Source organism: Catharus ustulatus, chromosome 28, assembly GCF_009819885.2.
Source record: "Catharus ustulatus isolate bCatUst1 chromosome 28, bCatUst1.pri.v2, whole genome shotgun sequence".
Classification (NCBI taxonomy): Eukaryota; Metazoa; Chordata; class Aves; order Passeriformes; family Turdidae; genus Catharus; species Catharus ustulatus.
Genome location: NC_046248.1, coordinates 117,070 through 128,965, shown reverse-complemented (window position 1 = coordinate 128,965; position 11,896 = coordinate 117,070). Strand labels below are relative to the sequence as shown.

General features: G+C 53.2%; 1 pseudogene; it reads left to right on the top strand.

Moving 5' to 3' along the window:
• The first annotated feature begins 1,495 nt into the window (after positions 1-1,495).
• Positions 1,496-2,388, top strand: LOC117007998 (annotated as a pseudogene).
• Positions 2,389-11,896: the final 9,508 nt, after the last annotated feature.

Genomic DNA, 11,896 nt, shown 5'->3' with positions numbered 1-11,896 from the left:
CCATGGCCTTTGCCTTCCCCTTGGCCTTTTCCTCATCCCTTCTTGCATTCCCCTGCTGTGCCTTTCTGAGCAACTGCTCCAGGGGCTTCTTCTGCCCCTCCTGCAGCCCCCTCAGTGCCTGGGGGTGCTCATCCTCTGACAGCTGCTGAGCTTGCTGCAAAATCATTCCTTTCTGCAGTGACCCAAACAAAATGCTTAAAAGCTAATCTGGATCCTTCCAGGTCCAATGCCCATTTCCCAGCTGTTCCTTGCTGCTCGTCCTTGTGCTCGCCGTGCCCTGGCCAGCCCGTATCCCAGAGCCGGTGCCTGTCCTGCCGCAGTGTCCAAACGCGGCCCCCCCGGCGGGCAGGGCCGGCAGCTCCACGGGGCCGGGCAGCGGCCGGGGCGTCCCGCAGCCTCCTGGGGGCCGGGGGCCACTGCCGGCCCTGCCCGGGGGGTGCTGGGCTCAGGCAGCGCCCGGCGCTGAGCCCCGGCTGCCCCACAGCCCCGGCCCGGCCCCGCAGCTCCCCACAGGCCCCCAGCCCGTGCTCCCGGTGCCGCAGCTCTGCGCCCGCTCCTGCCGCTGCCCAGCACAGAGAAACCCCCTGAAATCCTGACCTCCTTGTTTGCCTGGCCTGGCAACCGGGGACACAAAGGATCTGCATCAGCTGGCAACTTCTGAGGATAAGAGCCTGCTGAAAAACATCCCCATCCCCATTTTCTCTTCCTCCTCTTTTCCATTTGCTTACCACAGAGGTTGTTCCTGCATGTTCTTACCTGAAGCATATTCCTGCACACTCCCCTTCCCCCAGTGCCTTCCCAGCACACCAACAGCATCCATCCCCTGCTGCCCCAGCTCCATCCCTGCCCCTCGGCTGGGATGCTGTGGGTTTGGGGGGAAGAGGGAGCTGGCAGTGGGTGCTGGGTCTGGGGGCAGGAGGAGAAGGGAAGAAGAAGCAGGGTTGAAGAAAAAACTGGTCAAACTGTGGACGTGGGAGGAGAAGGTGGGATTGTGCATATGGAGGAGGAGTAGTAGGAAGAAGAGGAGTGTTAGGAAGAGCAGGGACGCTGGAGGAGGAGGAGCAGAAATGGGAAGCAGCACAAGGTTCTGCCCTTTGCTGTATCTGCAGCCTCTCCCCAGGGCCCAGGAGCGTTGTCCCCATCACGTGCAACAATCGACAGCGTAGGGGGATCCATGATTTTCACTGTGGTAAATCATGGTCTGTCTGAGCTTTATTGGGCCAAAAGTTGGTTCATTGATTTTTTTGCAGGGGCTGAATCTTTCTGTGTTGGAGGGGGTTTTGTCTGAATCTTGGTGTTTGGGGGGTTTTTGATCTGTATCATGATGTTTGGAGGATTTTTGGGCTGAATCCTTGTGTTTTGCAGGTTCTTACAGACACAAGATGCCCAATGTCTTCATGAGTTGCACTTGAGCAAGGAGGGACACCCAGCCCAAGACCCTCTCCTTTTGTTTTTCCCCTAAATCCAGGATTTTTCATTCCCAAGGCACGGGCAGATGGAGGAGGAGGAAAAGCCCCAGAGACGTGTCACAAGGAGGGGCTGCAAACCCAGCCCAGAGATGTGTGAGGAGGAAAGACCCTCCCTGAGCCGGGAAGGCGGCCGGAGATCCAGGCAGAGCTCAGAGCTGGTGGAGAAGCCTCATGGAGGGGAGAAGCCCCACAAGTGCTTGGAATGTGGGAAGGGTTTCAGCTGGAACTCTCATCCTGATCCGGCACCAGAGGATCCACACTGGGGAGAAGCCCTACGAGTGTGGGAAATGTGGGAAGGGATTCACGACAATTTCTCATCTGCTGCAGCACCAGGTGATCCACACAGGGGAACGGCCCTACACCTGCTTGGAATGTGGGAAGAGCTTTGGGAACAGCTTCCACCTTAGAACACACCAGCGTATCCACACTGGGGAGAGGCCCTACGAGTGTCCTGTGTGTGGGAAGAGGTTTAAGAGAAGCTCCAATTGCCTCGAACATGAGCGGATTCACACAGAGGAGAGGCCCTTCCGCTGCCCTGAGTGTGGCAAGGGCTTCAAGCACAACTCCATACCCTCACTGCTCACCAGCGCATCCACACTGGGGAGAGGCCCTACGAGTGTCCTGAGTGTGGGAAGAGCTTCTCACAGAGCTCAACCTTGACCCGACACCAACGGAGGCACCACTAAGGGAAGCCCTGTGAGTGCCCCGAGTGTGGGAAGAGCTTCGTGCTCTGCTCCAGCTCCATCCCCCATGGGAGGATCGGTGTTGGATGATCCCCAGTGACCCCTGTTGGGCAGAGCCCTGGTGATCTCTGGTCCTGGTGATCCGTGTTGGTGAGGGGAAGAGATTGGAGTGATTTCTCTCCCTTCTCCTGCTGTGATTTGGTTGGTAATAAATTCCCTCCCCGTGCCCAGGCTGGGTCTGTTGTTCCCGTTCGGTGCTCGGGGCGGGATCTCTCCTGTTCCTGCTCTCAACTCCCGGGCCTCTCCTCAGCCCATCAGACAATGCGATGAAGAAGATTCAGCCTAATCAGGGAGAGCCCACCCAGCACCCCTTCAAATCTCCTCCCAATCTTTTCCCAACCTCATCAGGACCCACCAAAGCCCCTCCTGTCCCTCTCTGGATCCTATAACCCCCTCCCAGTTATCCCCCACTGCCCCAGGACCCCCAAACCATCTCCCAGTCCCTTTCCAGCCCCACCAGGACAACCAACCTCATTCCACGGCTGCTTTCCAATCCCTTCTCTTTTTCCAGCCCTCTAGGCCTACTCAAATCCCTCCCAGTCACACCCAGCACCACCAAACTCCCTCCCAATATCCACCAAGACCCCCTGAACCTCATCCCACCCTCTCCAGCCTCCTGCAAATTCCTTCTCAGCCATTCTAGACTCCTGAACCTCTCTCCCAGTTTATTCCTGGCTCTCTCAAACTCCCTCCCAGTTACTCCCAGCACACCTCAATCCCTCTCCATGGTCCACCAGACCTCCACCCTCTCTCCCATTGCCCCAATCCACTCCACTCTCCCCCAGTGTTTCTTCACTCTCTCCAAATTAATTCCTAGCTCCTCTCAGTGCCACACCAGTCCTTCTCCCATCTCTCCCAGTTCCCCCCAGCTGATCCCAGTGTGTCCTCACTCTCCCAGTGCCCCCCAGCAGCCCTTCTCCCACTCCTTCCCCATCCCTCCTGCATCCCTTCTTCCACCCCTTCCTCATCCCCCCTCCTCCACCTGCACACGGTGTCCCCATTCCCGTTACATCCCAGGGCCTGTTCTACCCCCTCCAGTCACAGCGCCCCTGACAGGTTCTCCCCAAGTCCCTTCCCAGGACCAGGGCAAACTGGGAAAATTTATTGGGAACACTGGGAGCAGCCGGATGGGGGTAGAATGACAGCAGGGCTGGGGGGGAGACACACGACCCCCCTAAAATCAACATGGGGACAGAGCGAAGGGTCCCGGCCAGGCCCGAGGCCATGGGGAGGGGCTGTGGCCACCACTGGAAGGGAGCGGGATGGAATGTGAATGACTGGGATGGACTGGGGCAGACTGCGACACCAGGATGCAACTGAGATCTGGACTGGGACTGGGCAGGACCAGATTTGGGGCGCCAGGGAGTACACTAGGATATACTGGGATACATGGGGACCACGTAGAGGGCTACTGGGAACACGCTGAATGCTGCTGGATGTTGCTCGATTTACTCGGTATGGTTGGGTTCATAGTGGGACTGAATGGAATTGTCCTGGGAGTGACTGGAACCATAGTAGTGGTGAAAAGGTGCAATTGGAAAAATGCAGGAGGCAACTGGGATCATACTGACAGCAGCTGGCCCATGCTGGAGTCACACTGGGATCATACTGGGACTGACAGGGTCACACTTGGAGTGACTGGCATAGTACTGGGAGTGTCTGGAAGTTACTGGGATCATACTGGGATCATGCTTGGAGCAACTGGGACCATGATGGGGGCAAATGGCATCCTAGAAGGAGTGACTGGGTTCATACTGGAAATGACTGGGGCCATACTGAACTCCTCCTGAAAGGGACTGACAGTGAAAGGAACCATACAGGAGACTGACTGGGAGAAACTGGGACCATGTTGGGGTCAACCAGCACCTTACTGGGATTGCCTGGGAACATAAAAGCTTGAATGGAGTTTTTATCCTGTGACATTCCCGGGGAGCAGCGGCAGCTCCACGCCCCCAGCCCAGGGGTTGGATCAGGGGAACGGCTGGCAGCACCTTTGGGGCACAGCCCAGGGCTGGGGGGCTCTTCCCCCCACTTCATTTTCTCTCCCCAATTCAAATAATCTCCTCCCATTCAAATTCATCCATTCACATTTTCTCCCCACAACTGAAGTTTCTTTGCCCCAATTAAACTTTTCTCCCCAATTAGGCTCTTCCCCCTGGCTGGAGCAATTTCCAATGGGATGAAGTAATTTTATCATTCACACAGTGGGACTCAATGGGCCATTAGAAGAAGATACCTCCCTGAAGGAAGGATGGGTTTGAAAAGATAAAGAACAATGCCCTGCCTGGTTTCAATGGATGGCCCATTAGCAGAATATATCCCATGGAGATACGGATCACTGCCCCCACCCTCAATAGATGATGATAGAACAGATACCTTTTATCATACTCTGTATTGTAACCCAAGACACATTTCATTGGACAGAGGAGAAGACACCCCTAGAAACACAGTCTGTGAGTAGAGTCACGTACACCACAGGTGTTATATCTTTGGTTTGGGTTCCTTCATCCCTGAAGAGCCTGAGAGCCAGGCTCGAGCAGCCTGAGAAACTGGGCGGCTTTCTGGTTCCCAGGCAACAGACCGGGGATGAGGGGTGTCCTGCAGGGAGGTCTCTGCCTGGGCCCCGGGCTCCAGAATGGCTTTGCCAATGACACAGAGAGTGGCTGGAGCTGACCTCAGGATGGGCTTTGCAGGGGACAGACAGCTGAATGGGGCAGGGGCTGAGGAGAAGCACTTGGGGTGCGCTGGTAGTTGTGCTGCCAGCCCATAAAGCAGCCACAGGATGGGCTGCATGGAAAGGAGGATAGAGCAGCAGGGCAAGGGAGGTGAGCGTGGGCCCTCTAGGCCATTTTTGTGAGACTCTGCCTGGAGCACTGCATCCGTGTGTGTGGGCCCCAGCATAAGAAGGACATGGACCTGCTAGAATGAGTTCAGAGGACTCAGAGGGAGAGAAGGAGTGCATAAGATAATCAGATGGAACTAGATGATTTTTTATGTCCTTCCCAACCCAAACTATACTATGATCCTAAAAGATGTGTGGATGTGTATTTCAACTTGACATTATTCATAATATTATTATAATTATAAATTTATTTTAATTTTGATGGTAATTCTTTACTTCTACTACTATTTCTTCTTTTCCTTCTTCTTTTTCCCCTTCTTCGTTTTCTTCTTTTTTTATGTTTCCTTCTTTTTCTTCTTGTTCTTCTTTTTCCTTTCCTCTTCTTCTTCTTCTCCTTTTTCTTCTTCTTCTATTTCTTATTCTTATTCTTATTCTTATTCTTATTCTTATTCTTGTTCTTGTTCTTATTCTTATTCTTTCTATTGTTAATTCCTATCCTTATTTACTGCTACTGTTTCCTACTGTTTCTTCTTCTTCTTCTTCATATTCTTCTAATTATTTATATTCCAGTTTTTGTTTATGTGTTTGGGTTTGGGGTTTTTTTTTGGGGGGTGGGGGGGTTTGTGGGGTTTTTTGTGCTTTTTTTCTTTTTTTGTGGTTTTTTGTGGTTTTTGTGGTTTTTTTTTTCCTACTATATTTTTAAAGAAAACTTCCATTTGTCTAGGAAGAGATGCTTGTGTCACGGTCCTGCAGTATGCAGCGGGGTCCTGATAACAATATGTCCTGTCTTGCCCATGTCCTCATGGAAAAAAATCCCAAAGGATCACATGTAATCCTTTCAGGATGAGAGGAAGAAATGGCCTTGGATTCCAGCATGGAAGGTTCTGATGCAGCAGTAGAAACAATTTTACCCTGGAAGAGTGGTCAGGCATCAGAAGAAGTTGTTGCAGGAGGTGGTGGAATCAGTGTCTCTGGAAGTGCTTGAGTCGTCTGGATGTGGCACTTGGGGACACGGTTTCAGGGTGTCATGGTGGTGTCAGGCTGACAGTGACACTGGAAGATTTCCAGATCTCTTGTCACCTTGATGTTTCTCTGCAGTTCACCGCTGGGGCGCGTGGCACCAAGTGTCCCCCACAGGTGCTGGTTTGGGGCTGGGAGAACCACTTGGGCTGGTCCAAAGAGGCAGGCCCTGCGAATGCTGCAGGGCCATGCTCAGGCCAAGGCAGCCCATGTGGCTCCCTCAGGATGCAGAGCAGGCTGCAGGCCAGCCGTGGGCCCTACTGCTCGGGCTGTGGAGCCAGGCAGGGCCAGCAGAACAGGTTGCGCAGTGCCCGCAGTGCCCGCCGCAGCCGGGAGGAACGTTTCTTGCGGGGGCTCAGCGCTTCCACACGGGGAGGCAAGGCACAGAGCGGCCCTTGAGAGCACAGCTCAGATGCCCCGAGCTGAACCCAAGCGTCGCGAGGGGCAGGCACAGGGAACCCGCCTCCTGACAAACCTGCCCATCTTTGCTCTCTCTCTTCATCTTCACAGAGCTCAATGAGGCTCACTCCATCCCACTCATCCTCCTCTTGTGGCAAGGGCTTGGCCCAATGCTCTGTACGCAGGTGTCCTGCATGATGTCTTGGTCAATGTCATTTTCCCTGCTGCATTGCACTGAGGGTCTCTTACCATTCCCTCTGGACACCTCGTGGTCAACGGAGTCTTCCTTGTCAAAAAGCTCTTGGCCCATGGACTCCTCCCCATCTGATGTTTCTTGATAGCTGCCAACATCTCCGTGGGACAGTTCATGCTCCCTGTATTCTTCCCAGTCAGCCAGATTGTGGGAGCTACTGACTTGTCCTTGGATAAGGCCGTGGTCTGTGCATTTCTTCCCAGTTTGACCATTCTTGGTAGCTGCTGATATCACTGTGGGACAGCTCTTCCTGGTTGCATTCATACCCAATTGGACAGCTCATGGTAGCTACAGAATTCTTCTAGGGAGAACTCCTGCTCAATGCAGGCTTCCCCTTTGGATTCTTCATGGTCGCTGATGGTTTCTTCTGGAGACAGCTCAACCTCAATGCAGGATTCCCCTTGGAATACTTTGTGACCATGGTTGATTTCTTCTGGGGAAAGATCCTGTTCAATGCAGGGCTCCCCATGGCATAACTCATGGTCGCTACTGATATCGGTTGGGGAAATCTGCTGCTCAACACAGGCTTCCCATTGGGATCGCTCATGGTAGCTGCTGGTTTCTTCTGGAAACAGCTCCACGCACAATGCAGGATTCTCCTAGGGATAACTCATGGTAGCTTTGGGTTTCTTCTGGAAACAGCTCCTCCTCTATGCAGAATTCCCCTTGGGACCCTTTGTAGTAATTTCTGGTTTCTTCTGGAAACAGTTCCTGCCCAATGCAGGCTTCTCCTTGGGACCCTTTGTGGTTACTGCTGTTATCTTCTGGGGACAGTTCCTGTCCAATGCAGGATTCCCCATGGGATAACTCATGGTAGCTGCTGATACCGGCTGGGAAATCTGCTCCTGAACGGAGGGTTCTCCTTGGGATCCCTCATGGTAGCTGCTGGTTTCTTCTGGAAACAGCTCCTCCCTCAACGCAGGCTTCCCTTGGGATCCCTCATGGTAGCTGCTGGTTTCTTCTGGAAACAGCTCCTCCTCAACGCAGGATTCCCCTTGGGATCCCTCATGATAGCTGCTGGTTTCTTCTGGAAACAGCTCCTCCTCAATGCAGAATTCTCCTTGGGACCCTTCGTGGTTACTGATGGTTCTCTCCTGGAAACAGTTCCTGCCAATACAGTATTCTCCATGGATAACTCATGGCAGCTGCTGATACCAGCTGGGGAAATCTGCTCCTCAATGGAAGATGCTCCTTGGGATCCCTCATGGTCACTGCTGGTTTCTTCTGGAAACAACTCCTCCTCAATATAGAATTCCCCTTGGGACCCTTCTTGGTCACTGGGCCTGGTTTCTTCTGGAAACAGCTCCTCCTCAATGGAGGCTTCTCCTTGGGACCCTTCGTGGTTTACTGCTGGTTTCTCCTGGGACAGTTCCTGCCCAATGCAGGATTCCCATGGGATAACTCATGGTAGCTGCTGATACCGGCTGGGGAAATCTGCTTCTCAACGAGGATTCTCCGTGGGATCCCTCGTGGTCACTGCTGCTTTCTTCTGGAAACAACTCCTCCTCAATGTAGAATTCCCCTTGGACCTGTCTTGGTCACTGCTGGTTTCTTCTGGAAACAGCTCCTCCTCAATGCAGGCTTCTTCTTGAGACCCTTCATGGTCACCTGCCAGTTTTCTTCTGGAAACAGCTCCTCCTCAATGCAGGATTCCCCTTGGGATCCCTCATAGTAGCTGCTGATATTGGCTGGGGAAATCTGCCGCTCAACGCAGGTTTCCCATTGGGATCGCTCATGGTAGCTGCTGGTTTCTTCTGGGGACAGCTCCTGCCCAATGCGGGGCTCCCCTAGGGATAACTCATGGTAGCTTTGGCTTTCTTCTGGAAATAGCTCCTCCTCAATGCAGGATTCCCCTTGGGACCCTTCATGGTCACTGCTGGTTTCTTCTGGAAACAGCTCCTCCTCTATGGAGGCTTCTCCTTGGGATCCCTCATGGTAGCTGCTGGTTTCTTCTGGAAACAGCTCCTCCTCAATGCAGGCTTCTCCCTGGCACCCTTCATAGTCACTGTCGGTTTCTTCTGGAAACAGCTCCTCCTCAATGCAGGATTCCCCTTGGGACCCTTCATGGTCACTGCTGGTTTCTTCTGGAAACAGCTCTCCTCTATGGAGGCTTCTCCTTGGGATCCCTCATGGTAGCTGCTGGTTTCTTCTGGAAACAACTCCTCCTCAATGCAGGCTTCTCTCCCTGGGACCCTTCATGGTCACTGTCGGTTTCTTCTGGAAACAGCTCCTCCTCAATGCAGGATTCCCCTTGGGACCCTTCATGGTCACTGCTGGTTTCTTCTGGAAACAACTCCTCCTCTATGCAGGCTTCTCCTTGGGACCCTTCGTGGTCACTGCTGGTTTCTTCTGGAAACAGCTCCTCCTCTATGGAGGCTTCTCCTTGGATCCCTCATGGTAGCTGCTGGTTTCTTCTGGAAACAGCTCCTCCTCAATGCCAGATTCCCCTTGGGACCCTTCATGGTCACTGTCAGTTTCTTCTGGAAACAGCTCCTCCTCAATGCAGGCTTCTTCTTTGCGATTCTCCATGGTCCCTGCTGGTTTCTTCTCGGGCCTTATCCTGCTCCATGAAGGTTCCCTTTGGTATCCTTCCTGGTAGCTACTGATATCTGTTGGGGAAATCTCCTGCCCAATGCAGGCTTCCCCTTGCGACCCTTCTTGGTCCTGCTGGTTTCTTCTGGAAAGAGCTCTTCCTCAATGCAGGATTCCCCTTGGGACCCTTCGTAGTCACTGCTGGTTTCTTCTTGAAACAGCTCCTGCCCAATGCAGGATTCCCCTTGAGATTCTTTGTGGGCCTGGTCTTCCAGCCAGCTGAGCATGGGGCTGGCTGCCTGGGAGTTGGGGTTCGCCTTTTCCTTCTCCATATGCAACGTCGTCTGTCGCACAGTGATCCCGGGATCTGCTTCTTTCTGAAGGAGCAGCGCTCCTGGGACTGGGCAGCACAGGGCCCTGTGGCCCTTATATACCCCCTGCAGGGCGTGGCTGTGCTGTGTCACAAGGGCTTCTGGCGCCACAATGTCCCGCATCACACAGGGCCCTGGTGCCTGTGTCACAAAGGGCCACGCTCGGCACCCCTTCAGCAGCCGAACGCCCTGGAAGTGGCATGGGGCAGCCCCCAGGGTTGAGGGCTTCCATCCCCTTGTTCTGATCCACTGATTAAAATGATCAGATATGGCTCTGCCTGAATCAGGGTGCAAATGAGACCATGTGCCAAAGTCAATAGTATGGGTTTGATTGAACAGTGAATAAGAGACAGAGAAAAACAGAAATGGGAAAGAGGTGGGGGGAGAGAAGGAGAGTGACAGAGACAGATTAAGTAGAAAACCTCACCACTCTGTGGATGCCAATGCCATCCTGTTCTCTTATGGAGAGAATTCACCGATCCTTTGGAGATGGATCCCAATGGCATCCTGTGGGTGCTCTCCATCTCCATCTTCTTGGTGCTCAGGGCCCCCCACAAACTCGGATTTCAGGGGCTCGATGCACACTTGGGCCAGGTGGGAATGCCCAGGTACCTCCCCCGTCAGGGACAAGTTTGACACAGGCTCTTGCAGCAGCCTCTGGCTCTGCTGCATCCCTTTGCATAATGGACAGTGGTCTGCTGCAAGGCCTCAGCAGTGAGTCTGGGGAGCACTTGGGGGCTGTTTGATGGATTCTGGCATCTCCTCAGATGCCCCTCATGAGAATCTCCTGTGGAGGTGGCCTTCCTGGGGGTGGGCATTTTACAGCTGAGCCAGTTTGTGTGAGGGAGGATGGGTGTTCACTGCCTGTGACCAGAGGTTATACCACAGCCCCTGTCCTAGTTTGGAGGACAGGTGTCTGCTAAGAAAGGCAAGAGCCTCTCTCTGAAATGGAGATTATAAACTCTCTCCCTCCAAATTATAATAATTTTGAAATCAAACGACTCTCAGGCAATGATATGGGAATTAGGAATAACAGTTCTTTACTAGGGAAATTAAAATAGAAATACAATACTACAAAGAAACAGACCCTAAGCCCTGATAAAGTCAGAGTACAACCTGACACCCCTGTCAAGCAGGGTGTTGGTAGCAGTCCTATTAAATGGTGGCTGTAGTCCTTTTGTAGTGACAGATGTGATTCAGTTGAAGCAGTGCTCATGTAGAAGGTGTAGTTTCCTTCCGGAGGTCCAGCGGTGATGTGGAGAAATCCAGCTTCCCTCTGGAGTCCAGTGGAGAAAGGGGTTGCCTTAGTGTCCCCAAAACCTCTGTTTTATCTTGGTAAGAAATGTTGAGCCCTTCCCCTGGCTGGAGCAACTTCCAATGGATGAAGTAATTTTATCAGTCACACAGTGGGACTCAATGGCCATGAGCAGAAAATGACTGGCTGGAGGAAGGATGGGTTGTGAAAAGATAAAGAACAATGTCCTACCTGGCTTCAATGGATGGCCCATTAGCAGAACATCTCCCATGGAGAAAAGCATCACTGCCCCCACCCTCAACAGATGTAATAGAATAGATACCTTTTATCACATCCTGTATTGTAACACCAGACACCCTCCTCCTTGCCTCCTTCAAATGCAATCTGACAAGCCAGAAGGCCATGGAGCCACAGCTTAAGCCACATCTAAGGCCTCCTGTTCCCAGGAGTGTGACCCACTCTGGGCACGGGGCTGTAGGGGCAAAGTGAGTTCAGCTCTGGCCATTGTGACAGTGCCCTGCCTCTGGTCTCACTGCTTGGGTTTCTGACTAGCTCTGAGGCAGAGGCTGCCATTCCTCGCTTGTGGGGAGACCAGAACCCTCAGAACCTCACCCAGCATGCAGGCACTGCCTAACAGCGCTCCGTCCACTGCCGTGGTTGCACCTCTGAGTCTCAACCACTCCACCACTGCTGCTGCTGCTTCATTTGCTTTTAGGCACACCCAGAGCTCACTGGTAGGCCACGATGGCCTCTGGTTCTGCCCTCTTCCTGTCCCTGTGTGGGGATGGAGCATTGCTGTGCTTTCAGGAAGCTCTTTGTGAAGACTTCCAGCATTGCAAGCTCCTTTGCCCTCTGTGGATGCTTGCCAGGGAATCCCTCAAGGCTTTCTGCCAAATTCGGGGCTTCTAAACAGCTTGTGGTGGACTCACTTCCTTGGGTTCTGATGCCGCCCACCCGCACTTTGAACTGGTCCAGGCTGGAGCTCCCAGTGCTGCGCGGGGCCGCAGGGACC